Source organism: Bos mutus, chromosome 21 (genome assembly GCF_027580195.1).
Source record: "Bos mutus isolate GX-2022 chromosome 21, NWIPB_WYAK_1.1, whole genome shotgun sequence".
NCBI classification, from domain to species: domain Eukaryota; kingdom Metazoa; phylum Chordata; class Mammalia; order Artiodactyla; family Bovidae; genus Bos; species Bos mutus.
The window spans coordinates 6,774,792-6,794,506 of record NC_091637.1 but is presented as its reverse complement, the minus strand read 5'-3'; the positions used below and the strand labels follow the sequence as shown (position 1 = coordinate 6,794,506).

Sequence of the window (19,715 nt, the reverse complement as noted above, 5' to 3'; positions counted from 1 at the left end):
GTGCACTGGGATGACCCAGAAGGATGGGATGGGGAGGGAGGTGGGAGGGGGGTTCAGGATGGGGAACACATGTACACCCGTGGCAGATTCATGTCAATGTATGGCAAAACCAACACAATATTGTAAAGTAATTAGCCTCCAAAAAAATAAAGTGAAAAAAACTTTTAAAAATTAATAAATCCGTCAATAAAGTTAGGCTAAGTTCACAATTAAAAAAAAAGATGATGAGAGCAGGTTTCTTGGAGGAAATTAAGCACATAAGAAGAGAGTGAAGCAACATATTTAAAGTATGGAAAGGAAAACAATGTCAAGCTGAAATTCGATACCAGTGAAAATATCTTTCAAAATCAAAATCTGAAAGAATTCACCACCAGTAGATTTGCAGTCCAATGTTCCCAAGAAATGCTAAAGGAAATCTTTCAAAAGGAAGAAAAATGATAACAAATGGAAATCTAGATCTACACAAAGGAATTGAGAGCGATGAAAAATTATACTTACATAGACCAATATGTAAGACTGTTTTCATATTGCTTAAATCGCCTTAAAAAATAATCAACTATTTAAATGAAAAATAATGTATTCCCTGGCTTATGAAATATATAAATGAAATCTATGAAAATAGTTGTGAAAAGCTAAGAAAAAAATGAAAGTGAAGTTGCTCAGTCATGTCCAGCTCTTTGCAACCCCATGGACTGTAGCCTACCAGGCTCCTCTGTCCATGGGATTTTCCAGGCAAGGCTAAGAGGAGAGGATGAAATTGTGAAGTTCTTATGCTATATGTATAAAAGTGTAATACTACTTGAAAGTAGACTGAGATAAGATAAAAATGTATAATATAAACCCTACAGCAACCATTACATTTTTTAAAAAGATACAGTTACAGGTGACAGGTGACAACAAAGGAGATAAATATAGAGTCTTAAAAATAATCCAATAGGAAAAAAGAGGAAACAGGGAACAAAGAAGAGTTGGGACAAATAGCAAATAAATAGCAAGATGATAGACTTAAATCTGACTGTAACAATAATAACATTAAATGTAAGTGATCTAATTAAGAGAAAGACATTGATAGAATAGACAAAAATACAAGACTGAACAATACGTTGCATATAAGAAATTCAATGACATTAAAAGTAAAAGAAGGGAAAATAATCTGCTAAAATCAGTCAAAAACAAAGTTGGAGTCTCTATATTAATATCAAAGTATATTATACAGCAAAGAATATTACCATAATGAAGATCATTTCATTATGATAAAGGGTCAATTAGTCAAGAGTACATAACCATCCCAAGTGTCTATATACCTAAAAATAGTTTCAAAATATAAGACATCAAACTGGTGAAACTGCAAAAAGAAATAAGCAAATTCTCAATTATACTCAGATATTTAAATACCTTGTAAATAACTGATACACCAAGTAGGCAGAAAATCTGTAAAGAATGTAGAAGACCAACTACATCATCAACCAAGTTGATTTGGCATTTACTAGAACATTCTAGTTCTAGAAGTTGGGGGCAAGGGGAGAAGAGGGTAACAGAGGATGAGCTGGTTGGATGGTATCACTGACTCAATGGACATGAGTTTGAGCAAAACTCATGGAGATAGCGATGGACAGAGAAGCCTGGCATGCTGCAGTTCATGGAGTCGCAAAGAGCTGGACACAACTGAGCAACTGAATGACAATTACAGAACATTCTGACTGCCAAAGCACAGAATATCATTCTTTTCAAGTGCACATGGGTCATAAAACAAGTTTTAATAAATTTATAAAAATTCAAGTCATACAAAGTCTATTCTACAACTACCACAGAAGCTATAACAACAGAAAGATATCTGGAAAATGTCCAAATACTTAGAAACTAAATAACATTTTCCTAAAACAAACAAACCATGGGTCAAAGAAATCAAAAAGGATATTTGAAAATAGTTTAAACTGAAAGAATATAAAATGCAACATATAAGAATTTGAGAATGCCACTAAAGCAGTCATTATGGAGAAAATTATAGCATTAAATGTCTATATTAGAAAAGTAAAGAAGTCTCAAGATCATGGTCTTAATTTTTATCTTCAGTGACTAGAAAAGGAAGAGCAAATTAAGCTCAAAATAAGCATAAGAAAATAATAAAACAACTAATAAAACTAAATTCACAAATCAATTAAATAAAAATAGAAAAACAGAAAAAATAAAGGAAACCAAAATCTGATTCTCTGAGACCATTAATGTTGATAAATCTCTAACCTGATTAATGAGAAAAAAAGGAAAAAAGACACAAATCACCAATATTAGAAATGAGAGCAATACAATCACTATGGATTCTACAAATAGTAAAAGATTAATGTGGGAATGTTATAAACACATGCCAATAAATTTGACAACTTAGATGAGTGGGAAAATTCCTGTTAATGAAGTGAGTGAGTGAAAGTCACTCAGTCATGTCTGACTCTTTGCGACCCTATGGACTATACAGTTCATGAAATTCTCCAGGCCAGAATACTGGAGTGGGTAGGCTTTCCCTTCTCCAGGGGAATCTCCTCAATCCAGGGATCGAACCCAGGTCTCCCACATTGCAGGCGGATTCTTTACCAGCTGAGCCACAAGGGAAGTCCAAGAATACTGAGTGGGTAGCCTAGCCCTTCTCCAGGGGATCTCCCCGACCCAGGAATCGAACCAGGGTCTCCTTGAAGGTGGATTGTTTACCAACTGAGCTATCAGGGAAGCCCAAAAATTCCTGTAAAGACACACAATACCATAGTTCACTCAAGAAAAAAGAGATACCTGAATAGCCCTATATGTATTAAACTGAGTTTGTATTTTAAAAATCTTACAAAGAACAAAACAAACAAACAAATAAAAATCCCCAGGCCTAGATGGCTTCAACAGTAAATTCTGCCAGATATTTAAGGAAGATATAATACCAATTGCATACAACCTCTTTGGAAAATTTAAAACGAGAAAATTTCCTAACTCACTCTATGAAACCCTGATATCAAAAGAAAACAAATACAAGAAACAAAAATTTCAGATCAATATGTCTAAGGAATATAGATGCAAAAACTTAAAGCAAAATTTTAGCAAGTTAAATTCAATAATAAATAAAAAGGAAAATACATCATGACCAAGTAGATTTTATCTCAGAAATGCAAGATTGATTTAACATTCATAAAAAAGTCAATGTCATGTTGATATTTGTAGAAACCAACAGAATATTGTAAAGCAATTATCCTTCAATTAAAAATACATAAATTAAAAAAGAAAGTCAACATGAGAATTAAAAAAAAGCAGTCAATCTAATTCATAAAATAATGAATGAAAAAAGGAAAACTGCATGATCATCTTGATTAGCATGCAAAAACAACTTGACAAATCTAATATCCATTTCTTTTTTATGGTTGAATTAGTTATTTTCTTATTTATTTAATCAAAATATGATTGACTTACAATATTAGCTTCAGACTTACAGTGACTTAATATTTTTATACCTTATATTACATTTAAAGTTATTATAAAATATTGGCTATATTCCCTGAGTTGTACAATACGGTCTTCTAGGTTATCTATTTTATTTAAAAATTTTTATATTTATTTTTAATTCCAGAATAATTGGTTTACAATGTTGTATTGGTTTCTGCCTTAATCAACATGAATCAGCCATAGGTATACATACGTCCTGTCCCTCTTAAACCTCCCCACCCACCTTCCAGCCCATCCCACCCCTCTAGGTTGTCCCAGGACACCAGGTTGAGCTCCCTGCATCATACAGCATATTCCCACTGGCTATCTGTTTTACATATGGTGGTGCATATGCTTCAATACTACTCTCTCAGCTCCTCACACCCTCTCCATCCTCCACGGGGTCCACAAGTCTGTTCTCTATGTATGCAGTGCTATTGTTGCCCTACAAACAGGTTCACCTGTACCATTTTTTCCTAGGCTCCATATATGTGCATTAATACATGATATTTGTTTTTCTCTTTCTGACTTCCTTCACTCTGCATAAGAGGCTCTAGGTTAATTCACCTCACTGGAAATTTATTCTTCTAGTGAATGACTCCAATTCATTCTTCTTTATGACTGAGTAATATTCCATTGTATATATGTACCATAACAGTTTATTCTAATATCCATTTCTGATTAAAAAATCTTAACAAAATAGGAGTAGAACTGTATATTGTTCTATTCAAAGTATTCAAAAATACTTCCTCAACCTGATAAAGGGCATCTATGAAAAATCTACAACTAAATTAGTGAAAAATTGAAGTCTCTTCCCCTAAGAACTGAAACAAGATATGGAGGTTCACACTCAGCATTTCTATTTAACATTGTACTGGAGTTTCTAGCTAGTGCAATCAATCAAGAAAAAGAAATAAAAGGCAACCAAATCATAAAAAGGAAAAAGTAAAACTGCCTTAAGTCAGAATAATATACCTCTATTATCATCTATACTGAAAATCTGATGAACTATGAAGAAAATCCCCTAGAATTAGTGAGTTGAACAAAGCTGTAGGATATAAGAGAACTATACAAAAATTCTATTTCTATGCATTAACAAATTGAAATTAAAATACAATACTATATGCATTAGCATCTCAAAATATGATATAAAGAATAAAGCTGCAGTATTCATTTCAAGATGAATATAATGACTTTTACAATAAAGACTGCAAAACATAGCTGAGGGATATTAAAGAAGACATAAATATTTACCATATTCATGGGTTGAAACACTCAATATTGTTAAGATGTCAATTCTCAACAAGTTGATAGATTAAAAGACTTCCCGATCCAAGTCCTTGCATGTTTTTTGAATAAGAAATAAAAAACTTTCTAAAACTCACATAAAAATGCAAAGGACATAGAATACCCAAAACACTTTGTAAAAGAACAAAGTTGGGGAGGAGGAGCCAAGATGGCGGAGGAGTAGGACAGGAGAACACTTTCTCCCCACAAATTCATCAAAAGAGCATTTAAACGTCGAGTAAATTCCACAAAACAACTTCTGAATGCCGGCAGAGGACATCAGGCACCCAGAAAAGCAATCCAACTCTTGAAAGGAGGTAGGAAAAAAAATATAAAAGACAAAAAAAGAGACAAAGAGGGAGGGACGGAGCTCCGTCCCGGGAAGGAGTCTTAAAAAGAGAGAAGTTTCCAAACACCAGGAAACCTTCTCACTGCGAATCTGTGCCGAGCTTTGGAAGCACAGAGGGCAACGTAACAGGAAGAAAAAATAAATAAACAATTAAAACTCAAGATTGCGAGTCCTACGGTAACTCCCCAGTGGAGAAGCAGCGCGCAGCGCCTGCAGGCGCCATTAACAAGCGGGGCTGGGCAGGGAGGCGCAGCGCGGGCTGCATCGCTAGAGTAAGAATCTGGCCTGAATACCTGAGCACTATCTGAGCGAAATAATTTGGGCTAACAAACCAGACTGTGGGATATCTACTACGCGAAAAGCCAGCCCCAACCTAAGACCGCCAGGCCCGTGCACGGAACAAAGAATTGAACAGAGATAGCCGGCTGCAGACCTTCCCCCTCCGGTGATAGGCAGCCAGAGCCGGAGGGGGCAATCGCAGCCCCAGAGAGACATTATCTATAAAACTGTAAGCAGGCTTCTTTGCTAACTAAAACTTCTTGGGGTCTGGACGGTTAACATCTGCCTAAGAAGGTGCGCGGTTTTGCGCCCAGATAACCGAGTGGCGGGAGGCGATAAGTCGCAGCATTGGCGCCGCCAAACACCTCATCACTTGAGCTGCTCGGACCTGGGAAGAGCACAATACTCAGGCCCAACTGAGTCTGCGCCTCTGAGGACTATCCGAGTGCCTGAACCTGAGCGGCTTGGACCTGGGAGGTACATGCAACCCAGGGCCAGCCTTGGATTGTTCAGCGGAACAACCTAGAGCCCGAGCAGTGTGGGCAGGGAGGCTACGCGCGCAGTGAGCGGGGGCAGACCCAGTGTGGCTGAGGCACCTCTGAAGCGACGCCAGTGTTATTTGCTTGCAGCATCCCTCCCTCCCTCCCCACAGCGACTGAACAAAGAGAAGAAATACAGTTCCACCCATCAGAACACTGACACAAGCTTCCCTAACCAGGAAACCTTGACAAGCCACCTGTACAAACCCACACACAGTGAGGAATAGCCACAATAAAGAGAACTCCACAAACTGCCAGAATACAGAAAGGACACCCCATACTCAGCAATTTAAACAAGATGAAGAGACAGAGGAATAGCCAGCAAATAAAGGAACAGGATAAATGCCCACCAAACCAAACAAAAGAGGAAGAGATAGGGAATCTACCTGATAAAGAATTCCGAATAATGATAGTGAAATTGATCCAAAATCTAGAAATTAAAATGGAATCACAGATAAATAGCTTGGAGACAAGGATTGAGAAGATGCAAGAAAGGTTTAACAAGGACCTAGAAGAAATAAAAAGAGTCAATATACAATGAATAATGCAATAAATGAAATTAAAAACACTCTGGAGGCAACAAATAGTAGAATAACAGAGGCAGAAGATAGGATTAGTGAATTAGAAGATAGAATGGTAGAAATAAATGAATCAGAGAGAATAAAAGAAAAACGAATTAAAAGAAATGAGGACAATCTCAGAGACCTCCAGGACAATATTAAACGCTACAACATTGAATCATAGGGGTTCCAGAAGAAGAAGACAAAAGAAAGACCATGAGAAAATACTTGAGGAGATAATAGTTGAAAACTTCCCTAAACTGGGAAGGAAATAATCACCCAAGTCCAAGAAACCCAGAGAATCCCAAACAGGATAAACCCAAAAAGAAACACCCCAAGACACATATTACTCAAATTAACAAAGATCAAACACAAAGAACAAATATTAAAAGCAGCAAGGGAAAAACAACAAATAACACACAAGGGAATTCCCATAAGGATAACAGCTGATCTTTCAATAGAAACTCTTCAAGCCAGGAGGGAATGGCAAGACATACTTAAAATGATGAAAGAAAATAACCTACAGCCCAGATTATTGTACCCAGCAAGGATTTCATTCAAGTATGAAGGAGAAATCAAAAGCTTCTCAGATAAGCAAAAGCTGAGAGAATTCTGCACCACCAAACCAGCTCTACAACAAATACTAAAGGATATTCTCTAGACAGGAAACACAAAAATGGTGTATAAATTCAACCCCAAACAATAAAGTAAATGGCAACGGGATCATACTTATCAGTAATTACCTTAAACGTAAATGGGTTGAATGCCCCAACCAAAAAGACAAAGACTGGCTGAATGGATACAAAAACAAGACCCTACATATGTTGTCTACAGGAGACCCACCTCAAAACAGGGGACACATACAGACTGAAAGTGAAGGGCTGGAAAAAGATTTTCCATGCAAATAGGGACCAAAAGAAAGCAGGAGTAGCAATACTCATATCAGATAAAATAGACTTTAAAACAAAGGCTGTGAAAAGAGACAAAGAAGGTCACTACATAATGATCAAAGGATCAATCCAAGAAGAAGATATAACAATTATAAATATATATGCACCCAACACGGGAGCACCATGAGTATGTAAGACAAATGCTAACAAGTATGAAAGGAGAAATTAACAATAACACACAATAATAGTGGGAGACTTTAATACCCCACTCACACCTATGGATAGATCAACTAAACAGAAAATTAATAAGGAAACACAAACTTTAAATGATACAATAGACCAGTTAGACCTAATTGATATCTATAGGACATTTCATCCCAAAACAATGAATTTCACCTTTTTCTCAAGCGCACATGGAACCTTCTCCAGGATAGATCACATCCTGGGCCATAAAGCTAGCCTTGGTAAATTCAAAAAAATAGAAATCATTCCAAGCATCTTTTCTGACCACAATGCAGTAAGATTAGATCTCAATTACAGGAGAAAAACTATTAAAAATTCCAACATATGGAGGCTGAACAACACGCTGCTGAATAACAAACAAATCACAGAAGAAATCAAAAAAAGAAATCAAAATTTGCATAGAAACGAATGAAAATGAAAACACAACAACCCAAAACCTGTGGGACACAGTAAAAGCAGTCCTAAGGGGAAAGTTCATAGCAATACAGGCACACCTCAAGAAACAAGAAAAAGTCAAATAAATAACCTAACTCTACACCTCAAACAACTAGAAAAGGAAGAAATGAAGAACCCCAGGGTTAGTAGAAGGAAAGAAATCTTAAAAATTAGAGCAGAAATAAATGCAAAAGAAACAAAAGAGACCATAGCAAAAATCAACAAAGCCAAAAGCTGGTTCTTTGAAAGGATAAATAAAATTGACAAACCATTAGCCAGACTCATCAAGAAACAAAGGGAGAAAAATCAAATCAATAAAATTAGAAATGACAGTGGAGAGATCACAACAGACAACATAGAAATACAAAGGATCATAAGAGACTATTATCAACAATTATATGTCAATAAAATGGACAACGAGGAAGAAATGGACAAATTCTTAGAAAAGTACAACTTTCCAAAACTCGACCAGGAAGAAATAGAAAACCTTAACAGACCCATCACAAGCATGGAAATTGAAACTGTAATCAAAAATCTTCCAGCAAACAAAAGCCCAGGTCCAGACGGCTTCACAGCTGAATTCTACCAAAAATTTAGAGAAGAGCTAACACCTATCCTGCTCAAACTCTTCCAGAAAATTGCAGAGGAAGGTAAACTTCCAAACTCATTCTATGAGGCCACCATCACCCTAATACCAAAACCTGACAAAGATGCCACAAAAAAAAGAAAACTACAGGCCAATATCACTGATGAACATAGATGCAAAAATCCTAAACAAAATTCTAGCAATCAGAATCCAACAACACATTAAAAGATCATACACCATGACCAAGTGGGCTTTATCCCAGGGATGCAAGGATTCTTCAATATCCGCAAATCAATCAATGTAATACACCACATTAACAAATTGAAAAACAAAAACCATATGATTATCTCAATAGATGCAGAGAAAGCCTTTGACAAAATTCAACACCCATTTATGATAAAAACTCTCCAGAAAGCAGGAATAGAAGGAACATACCTCAACATAATAAAAGCTATATATGACAGACCCACAGCAAACATTATCCTCAATGGTGAAAAATTGAAAGCATTTCCTCTAAAGTCAGGAACAAAACAAGGGTGCCCACTTTCACCATTACTATTCAACATAGTTTTGGAAGTTTTGGCTACAGCAATCAGAGCAGAAAAAGAAATAAAAGGAATCCAAATTGGAAAAAAGAAGTAAAACTCTCACTATTTGCAGATGACATGATCCTCTACATAGAAAACCCTAAAGACTCCACCAGAAAATTACTAGAACTAATCAATGATTATAGTAAAGTTGCAGGATATAAAATCAACACACAGAAATCCCTTGCATTCCTATACACACTAATAATGAGAAAACAGAAAGAGAAATTAAGGAAACAATTCCATTCACCATTGCAACGAAGAGAATAAAATACTTAGGAATATATCTACCTAAAGAAACTAAAGACCTATATATATAAAAAAACTATAAAACACTGGTGAAAGAAATCAAAGAGGACACTAATAGATGGAGAAATATACCATGTTCATGGATTGGAAGAATCAATATAGTGAAAATGAGTATACTACCCAAAGCAATTTATAGATTCAACGCAATCCCTATCAAGCTACCAACAGTATTCTTCACAGAGCTAGAACAAATAATTTCACAATTTGTATGGAAATACAAAAAAAACCTCGAATAGCCAAAGCGATCTTGAGAAAGAAAAATGGAACTGGAGGAATCAACCTACCTGACTTCAGGCTCTACTACAAAGCCACAGTTATCAAGACAGTATGGTACTGGCACAAAGACAGAAATATAGATCAATGGAACAAAATAGAAAGCCCAGAGATAAATCCACGCACATATGGACACCTTATCTTTGACAAAGGAGGCAAGAATATACAGTGGATTAAAGACAATCTCTTTAACAAGTGGTGCTGGGAAATCTGGTCAACCACTTGTAAAAGAATGAAACTAGAACACTTTCTAACACCATATACAAAAATAAACTCAAAATGGATTAAAGATCTCAACATAAGACCAGAAACTATAAAACTCCTAGAGGAGAACATAGGCAAAACACTCTCTGACATACATCACAGCAGGATCCTCTATGACCCACCTCCCAGAATATTGGAAATAAAAGCAAAAATAAACAAATGGGACCTAATTAAACTTAAAAGCTTCTGCACATCAAAGGAAACTATTAGCAAGGTGAAAAGACAGCCTTCAGAATGGGAGAAAATAATAGCAAATGAAGCAACCGACAAACAACTAATCTCAAAAATATACAAGCAACTCCTACAGCTCAACTCCAGAAAAATAAATGACCCAATCAAAAAATGGGCCAAAGATCTAAATAGACATTTCTCCAAAGAAGACATACAGATGGCTAACAAACACTTGAAAAGATGTTCAACATCACTCTTTATCAGAGAAATGCAAATTAAAACCACTATGAGGTACCATTTCACACCAGTCAGAATGGCTGCGATCCAAAAGTCTACAAATAATAAATGCTGGAGAGGGTGTGGAGAAAAGGGAACCCTCTTACACTGTTGGTGGGAATGCAAATTAGTACAGCCACTATGGAGAACAGTGTGGAGATTCCTTAAAAAACTGGAAATAGAACTGCCTTATGATCCAGCAATCCCACTGCTGGGCATACACACTGAGGAAACCAGAAGGGAAAGAGACACGTGTACCCCAATGTTCATCGCAGCACTGTTTATAATAGCCAAGACATGGAAGCAACCTAGATGTCCATCAGCAGATGAATGGATAAGAAAGCTGTGGTACATATACACAATGGAGTATTACTCAGCCATTAAAAAGAATACACTTGAATCAGTTCTAATGAGGTGGATGAAACTGGAGCCTATTATACAGAGTGAAGTAAGCCAGAAGGAAAAATATAAATACAGTATACTAACGCATGTATATGGAATTTAGAAAGATGGTAACGATAACCCTGTGTACGAGACAGCAAAAGAGACACTGATGTATAGAACAGTCTTATGGACTCTGTGGGAGAGGGTGGGAAGATTTGGGAGAATGTCATTGAAACATGTGAAATGTCATGTATGAAACGAGATGCCAGTCCAGGTTCAGTGCACGATGCTGGATGCTTGGGGCTGGTGCGCTGGGAAGGCCCAGGGGATGGTATGGGGAGGTTGGGAGGAGGAGGGTTCAGGATGGGGAGCATGTGATTTTTTTTTAAAAATAAAATTGAAAAAAAAAAAAAAATAAAAGAACAAAGTTACAGGACAAACACCACTTTTTATCAAGATTTATTATAAAGCTACAGTAACAAAGGGAGTTTGGTATTGCTGTCAAGACAGACAAATAGATGAATGGAACAGAAAGGAGAGTCCAGGAATGGATGCTCACAAATAAACAACTGATTGTTGACAAAGCTGTAAAGGCAATTTATTGGAGAAAGAATAGTCTGTTCAACAAACGATGCTATAACAACTATTCAACAAATGATGCTATAACAACAACATTCTACATGAATGTTCACATGTAGAATCAAAACAAAAAACAAAACAAAACAAAAATCTTTGATCCATACCTCACAGCATGTACAAGAATTAACTCAACATGAAATATAGACTTCTACAAGAAAATGTCTGTGACCTTGGACTAGGCAAAGATTTTACCTAGATGTGACACACAAAAATTCATAAAAAGAAAAACGACAAATTGGACTTAAAAATTAAAGATGTCTGCTTTTTGTAAAAAACCATGAAAGACGATGGAAAGACAAGTTATAGGCTGGGAGAAAATATTTACAAAATATGTATCTAATATAGGACTTGTATCTTGAATGTATAAAGAATTCTCAAAATTCAATAATAAGAAAACAAACAGCTTACTATAAAACAGGCAAAATATTGTAACAGATATTTCAAAAGGAACATACATCAATGACAAATATGCACATGAAAAGCTGCTCAACATCATTAGTCATTTTTGTTGTTGTTTAGTCACTCAGTCATGTCCAACTCTTTGCAACCCCAGGCACCAAGCTCCTCTGTCCAGGTGATTTCCCAGCAAGAATACTGAAGTGGTTTGCCATTTCCTTCTCCAGGGGATCTTCCTGACCCAGGGTTTAAACTTGCATCTTCTGCATTTGCAGGAGAATTCTTTACCACTGAGCCACCAGGGAAGCCCAACTAGAGAGCTACTTAGATATAAAAATTAAAGAAGAGGGACAATCAAAACCAACTCTTGATATTTTCATCCTGAGACTCTATAATAGGGCTTGGCACATTTTGACAATGGGAAATCCTGCCTAGTCTGTTTTTGTAACTAAAGCTTTATTGGGACACAGCCCTGCTCATTTACTTACATGCTGTCTAAGGCTGCTTTCACAATACAACAGCAGAGGTGAACAGCCTGTAACAGAAACCTTACGGCCCTCACGGCCTAAAATATTTACTATCGGTCCATTCTCAGAAAAAGTTTTGTTGTTGTTCAGTTGCTCAGTAGTTTCCAACTCTTTGCAACCCCAAGGACTGTTGCACGCCAGGCTGCCCTGTCCTTCACCATCTCCTGGAGCTTGCTTAAACTCATGTCCATTGAGTTGGTGATGCCATCCAACTATCTTGTCCCCTGTCATCCCCTTCTCCTCATGCCTTCTATCTTTCCCAGCATCAGGGTCTTTTTCAGTGTGCCGGCTCTTCACATCAGGTGGCCAAAGTACTGGAGCTTCAGCTTCAGCGTCAGTCCTTCCAATGAATATTCAGGGTTGATTTCTTTTAGGACTGACCAGTTTGATCTCCTTGCAGTCCAAGGGACTCTCAAGAGTCTTCTCCAACACCACGAAAAAGATTACCAACATTTAAAAATGGTAATGTCATGAATAGAAGTTGCGAGATAGAGGGCAATCACCCTTCCAATGAGACAATCAATTTGGTCTCAGCCAGACTGATTTTGAGGTTAAGGAAGGTTAAGTTAAGGTTAAGGAAGAAAGTTTATGTATAATATCCAATTTAGTAGTTAGAAGCAAGTCACTCGTCATTCTAAAAAGAATGACACCTTTTTAAAGTTAAGTTTTTTCTTTCCTTAAAAAATTATAACTTATTCTATTGTTGTTAAGTTGCCCAGTCACGTCTGACTCTTTGCGACCCCATGAACTGTGGCACTCCAGGCTTCCCTGTCCTTTACTACCTCCCAGAGTTTGCTCAAACTCATGTCCATTGAGTCAATGATGTCATCAAACCATCTCATCCTCTGTAGCCCCCTTTTCCTCAATGCTCACTTTCAAATAAGATTTGAGATGGGCTAGAGGCAAGTGTTGAAACAGTTAGTCTGGATATAGACTATATCTATATCTTATAGTTTATACCAATGTAAAGTTTGACCACTCCTTAATCCATAATAGAGTTTTACATTTTCACCAAAAAGAAGTAGGAGCTTTTTTTTTATAAAGCAAAATAGAATGAAGATGTCAAACACAGAGGGAAAGAACTAGCCTAAGGTCAGACTATGAGAAAGATACAGATGAACCATAATCTTGGACAACCTCTTATCCCTGGGTAGCCCTTCAAAATGTGAAATGCCAATCTTTCAGGTTCAACATCTAAGCTTTGCCTACACCACACAGTACTGAGGCTCAGATTCTAAGGTGCTGGCTGACTTTTTCTTATAATAAGCTCTTGCTCTATTGGCAAGACAAGATAAACAATTCCATAGGTGGTATGGCCTAGAGAAAGAGCTGTAGCTTGAGATGGGGAATCTGAGACTCCAGAACCTGTGCTGACCCAACTACTTATGGAATGTGAGAAATACTAATAACATATTTATGTAACACTTTATACTTTCACATATTTTATCTCATGTGGCCCTTACCACAGCCATGTGAGGTACAGGGGCAGGTATGATTACCCCTGTTTTATAAATGAGGTATATGAAGCTGAGTGATGCTCAATTACTTGCCCTATGTTGCAAGGCCAGAATCAGAATCCTGGTCTTCTAATAATTTTTGTTTCCCATCTTATCATCCATCCTTTCATTGATCACAATCTGTAGTAGCAGCAGTCAAATGCTTTTGTTTTGTAAACCTAAGAATGTAATTTAAAAGTAATCATATTTTTATAATCAGGAAATACAACATCTTGAGCAAATTTTACCACACTTTCTTCTGTTTAGGGGAGAAAGTGAAAGTGAAGTCACTCAGTTGTGTCCGACTCTGCGACCCCATGGACTGTAGCCTACCAGGCTCCTCAGTCCATGGAATTTTCCAGGCAAGAGTACTGGAGTGGGTTGCCATTTCCTTCTCCAGGATATCTTCCCAACCCAGGGATTGAACCTGGGTGTCCCGCATTGCAGGCGGACGCTTTACCATCTGAGCCACCAGGTAAGTTTAGGGGAGGCAGAAATTAAATTTTAAGAGCTATACACATAATATGCCCTGTGGTATTTGCTAGTCTGAGCCTCTGAACCCAGTGTTAAACTTTGTAATTGACTTTCCTCTTTTTATTTCTTTTGTTCTCAACTTTTATTTTTTTTCATGTTCTCTCTTACTATCAAATCCTTAAAATAGAAGATACAATCTGAATCTAACCCCATTTACCTTTTCTTTTTTCTTCCTTTTTCCTTTCTGGCCAGTTAAAAAATTGAGCCATATTTTAAAATTAAAAGTTTCAAATAAAAATCTAGATTTCTGGATTTCTGGCTTCCTTTGAAAACTCCTAACACTCATGAACACTGGGCCTATGTCACCACAGGAAAGCATTAGGTGGGGTAGTGGGGGAAAGGGCAACTGCTCCTGGAGGTAGGATGCAGTCTCCAGTTTGCCAGTTGCCACTACTCTATACTCTACTACTACTCTATAGAGTGCCAGTTGCACTCTATAGCGGTAGCAGAAAAAAATCTACTTCTGCTTTATTGACTATGCCAAAGCCTTTGACCGTGTGGATCACAACAAACTGTGGAAAATTCTTAAAGAGACGGGAATACCAGACCAGCTTACCTGCCTCCTGAGAAATCTGTATGCACATCAAGAAGCAACAGTTAGAACCAGTCTGTTGTTCTGGTTCCAAATCGGGAAAGGCTGCATATTGTCACCCTGCTTATTTAAATTATATGCAGAGTACATCATGTGAAATGCCAGGCTGTATGAAGCACAAGCTGGAATCAAGATTGCCAGGAGAAATATCGATAACCTCAGATATGCAGATCACACCACCCTTATGGCAGAAAGTGAAGAAGAACTAAAGAGCCTCTTGATGAAGGTGAAAGAGGAGAGTGAAAAGTTTGGCTTAAAACTCAACATTCAGAAAACTAAGATCATGGCATCTGGTCCAATCACTTCACAGCAAATAGATGGGGAAACAAAGACAGACTATTTTGGGGGGGGTGCTTCAAAATCACTGCAGATGGTGACTGCAGCCATGAAATTAAAAGACACTTGCTCCTTGGAAGAAAAGCTATGATCAACCTAGACAGCATATTAAAAAGCAGAGACATTACTTTTCCAACAAAGGTCCATCTAATCAGAGCTATGGTTTTTCCACTAGTCATGTATGGATGTGAGAGTTGTACCATGAAGAAGGCTGAGTGCTGAAGAATTGATGCTTTTGACTTGTGGTGTTGGAGAAGACTCTTGAGAGTCCCTTAGACTGCAAGGAGATCCAACCAGTCTATCCTAAAGGAAATCATCCCTGAATATTCATTGGGAGGACTGATGCTGAAGCTGAAACCCTAATACTTTGGCCACCTGATGCAAAGAACTGACTCACTGGAAAAGACCCTGATGCTGGGAAAGATTGAAGGTGGGAGGAGAAGGGGACAACAGAGGATGCGGTGGATGGATGGCATCACTGACTTGATGGACATGAGTTTGAGCAAACTCCAGGAGTTGGTGATGGACAGGGAAGCCTGGTGTGCTGCAGTCCATGGGGTCACAAAGAGTCGGACATGCTGAACGACTGAACTGAACTGAAACTCTCTCTATTGGCTCCTACACAAAAACAACAAAGTAGCTGCCATTTGTCACGTCCCCTGTTGTTTTTCTCATGGTAGAAGAATAAGTATTTGTATCTATACCTCTCTTTCAAAGTGCAGGGCTGACATAAAAGGATGTGATTTTCAAAACATCTGATTATGATGCTAGTATTTTATAACAACAAGACAGAAATGACACTGCCATTAAACTATGACTTACAATCAGTTGTAACATGCACTCCAGTTTCAAAGATGTTTAAATGCCAAAAGAAATGTGCATCTTTGAATCAATGAAATGAGGAATGTTACTTGCCTGCCTTCTGAAAGCATTTCAATCAGTGAACTTTTGGCAGTGGTCCCATATGGGACCTAAGGCATAAGGGGCCTTTCCCTCCCTGGCTCCTGCCTGCACACTCCACTGAGACAGACGCTAGCTATAATAGTCCCACTCAGCAGTGGGTTGGGGGATTCTGGTGGGACCCCTCTCCCAACCAAGTGAGCAACTGTCAGCCAGCAACCAGTTAACAGCCCTATTCTGCCATTGCTCAGGGCCACTGAAAGCCCCTTCCCCCTCCCTATTGTTTTATACAATCCTGTATAATTCAGGATTATATTCAGAAAATAATTCAGGAACAACCCTGAATCCTGACTGAGATAAGATGGTTTTTGGGCACTCAAGTCTATCATCTCCTTTGTCTGCTACCCTTCTGATTAAAGTCATCATTCCATGCTCCAACAACTCCTCTCTCAATTTATTAGCCTGTCATGCGTCAAACAGAATGAGCTTAGGCTTGGTAACAATCTTCCTTTTAATATGTGTGGCACCATACAGTAATACCTTTAGCACAAAGACACATTTTCCAGTTCACTTACTTTGAGCTACACGTTTATCATCAGCCACTTTTCTTTTCTTTCTAATAGCCATAGCTGGGATTTAAATTTTCTTTAGAAATCAGCCTAGGCCTACACATTGACTTCCCAAGTCTCACAATCCACTGGCCCACAACTATCAGACAGACATACCCAATCAATTGATGCTATTCCTTCTGCCAGACCTGTCCAGTAGAATGCTGAAGCACATGATCAACACCAGATCAAAGTGAGAGGAAGTAGAGGTCTGAAGTGGGGACTCAGTCTTCCATTTCCAAAAGGTGATGTTCATAAATTTAATAACTGGTATGGCAGGAGGACCAATCAATCTGTACAGATGACAACGATGTTGGAGTTAGCTAGGTTCCGAATGTCCCCAGCTGTTACAGATGTTAACCTTTAGGTGCTGACAGGTGGGGAGCTGTAGAGAGGCTAGAGAAGAGGCAGGAGCTCTCTCAGGGTACTGGCTCTTAGGATATAATAACCATTATGACTGCATGAGAGTGTACTAGTTGAAAACCAATCTTGCCCGTATGTAAGCTGCAGCATCAAAAAGCTGTGAAATAGAAAAACATCCCATAAAGATACAGAATACCAAAACTGAATAAAATGGAAACAGAAAATCTGAATAGAATTATAACAAACAAATAAGTTAGTAACTGAAAATATTTACACAAAGTTAAACCTATGCCCAGATAGCTTCAGTTGTAAATTCTACAAAAACTTTCAAGAAAATAATAATGTGTATTTTTTGCAAGCCTCAGAAAAAAAGGAAAGGGAACACTTTCCAGCTTATTCTATGAAGCCACTAATATAGAATCAGGAAGCCATTTCCTGATACCAAGGCCAGACAAAGACAACACACAAAAACAGCAAACCAATAATGCTTGATAAATATGAACACAAAAAATCCTCAACAAAATATATGCAAGCCAAATCTAGGGACATATAAACAGATGATAAGCTATGACCGAGGGAGATTCATCTGGGAATGTAAGGTTTGCTTAACATATGAAATCATTAATGTAATATACCATATTTAAAAAATAGAGGGGGGGAAAACTGCATGATCATCTTGATAGATAAAGAAAAATTATTTGGCAAAATCCAACATCCATTTATGACAAAAACTTCTTCAACCTGATAAAAGATTTGATTTTAAAAACTTAAGGTCAAACATCACACTTAATGGTGAACGTTTGCATGCTTTCATCCCAAGGCTGGAAACAAGGCAAGGATGTTTGCTCTCACCGCTTGTATTCAAGATGGGAATGGATGTTCTAAACAGTGCGATAAGGCAAGAAAAAGATACAAAAGGTATGCATATTAGAAAGGAAGAAATTAAACCTTATTATTAGATGACATGATCCTATATGTAGAAAATCCTAAGGGATTCATACTGAAAAACAAACAAACAAACAAAAAAAACTACTAGAAACTACTGAACAAATCAGCAAGGTTGCAGGATATAAAAGAAACAAGAATTGTATTTCTATTTAAAAATGAAATTAAGAAAACATTTTCATTCACAAGAAAAACATCAAAAAAATAAAATATTCAGGGATAAACAAAACAAAAAAGTTTGATTTAACTTTTTTAACAAAACTTTTTTTTTTGATTTATCAAAAAAGTATGAGACTTTTACACTGAAAAACACTACTTAAAGTAGTCAAAGAATATTAAATAAATGAAGAGACATTGCATGTTTATGGACTAGAAGCCTTAATAACACTAAAATAGCAATGCTTCCCAAATATTGAACTATACAGTTAACGTAACCTTTATCAAAATTCCAGCTGCCTCTTGCTGCCCCCTAGAATCTGACCTTAAATTCATATGGAAATATAAGAGACCTAGAAGCTAAAATGATCTTGAAAAGAACAAACTTGGAGGAATTATATTTCCGATTAAAAAAAAATTACTACAAAGCTAAAATAATCAAAAGAGTGTGGTGCTGACACAGAACTGACATAAAGTTCAGTGGGATAGAGTGGAGACCCGTCCCCCTCCACCCCAACTCGGGCATTCCCAGCCCCTTGGCTGCATCTCCAGGCTGGGGAGCCTGATGTGGAGCTGAGAACCTTCACAACAGTGCAAGGACTTCTTTCATATCACTGTTCTCCAGGTTGTGGGTCTCCCACCCAGAGGGTATAGGATTTGATTTTATAGTGATTGTGCCCCTCCTACTGTTTTGTTGTGGCTTCTCCTTTGTCCTTGGATGTAGGGTATCTTTCAAACTCATAGCCCCCTCAGAGTAGGCCCCCATGGAGAAGAGGTCATGCTGCCAACTCACATGAGGGGCTGGCAGTTGGGGTGATGAAGGTCCCACTGCCAGGCCCAGTGCCCCTGATCTGTATGCCCAGTGTGTGTACCCAGTGTGTGTCTCAGGCCAGGTTGCCAGCCTCCTCCCGCAGGAACAGGCCTGTGGCAGAAGCTGTACCTGGGAGGCACCTGGTTCCAGAGACCTAGTTTTGTTCTGTGACTCTCAATAAAAGGCCATACTATCAGAAAAAAAAAAAAAAAAATTCAGTGGGATAGAATTGAGAATCTGCTTAATAAACAGTTACATTTACTGTCAGTTGTTTTTTGAAAAGTATGCCAAGATAAATAATTCAGAAGAGACTAGTCCTCTAATCACTGGTGTTGAAACAACTTGGATAGGCACATGCCAAAGAACTGAGCTGGAGCCTTATATCATACCATATACAAAACTTAACTCCAACTGGATCAAAGACATAAAAGGAAGATCTAAAACTATAAAAAGTTCATAGAACATGAAACTAGGTATAAGCTTGGGTTAGGCAAAGATTCTTAGAAAAACAAAGACACAAGTGAAAA

General features: G+C 37.7%; 1 protein-coding gene across 5 annotated transcripts in view; it reads right to left on the bottom strand.

Annotated features, from left to right (window-relative positions):
- TTC23 (tetratricopeptide repeat domain 23) overlaps positions 1–19,715 on the bottom strand; it is a 165,182-nt gene that overhangs the window by 117,589 nt on the left and 27,878 nt on the right. Inside the window, exon 1 of one of the 5 annotated variants that reach the window (XM_070358183.1) lies at positions 17,031–17,176. The exons of the other annotated variants lie outside the window; for them this stretch is intronic. The gene's annotated coding sequence lies outside the window, so the exon portion shown is untranslated. Of the gene's footprint in view, positions 1–17,030; positions 17,177–19,715 lie in introns of those variants that run through there. 5 annotated transcript variants of the gene reach the window in all.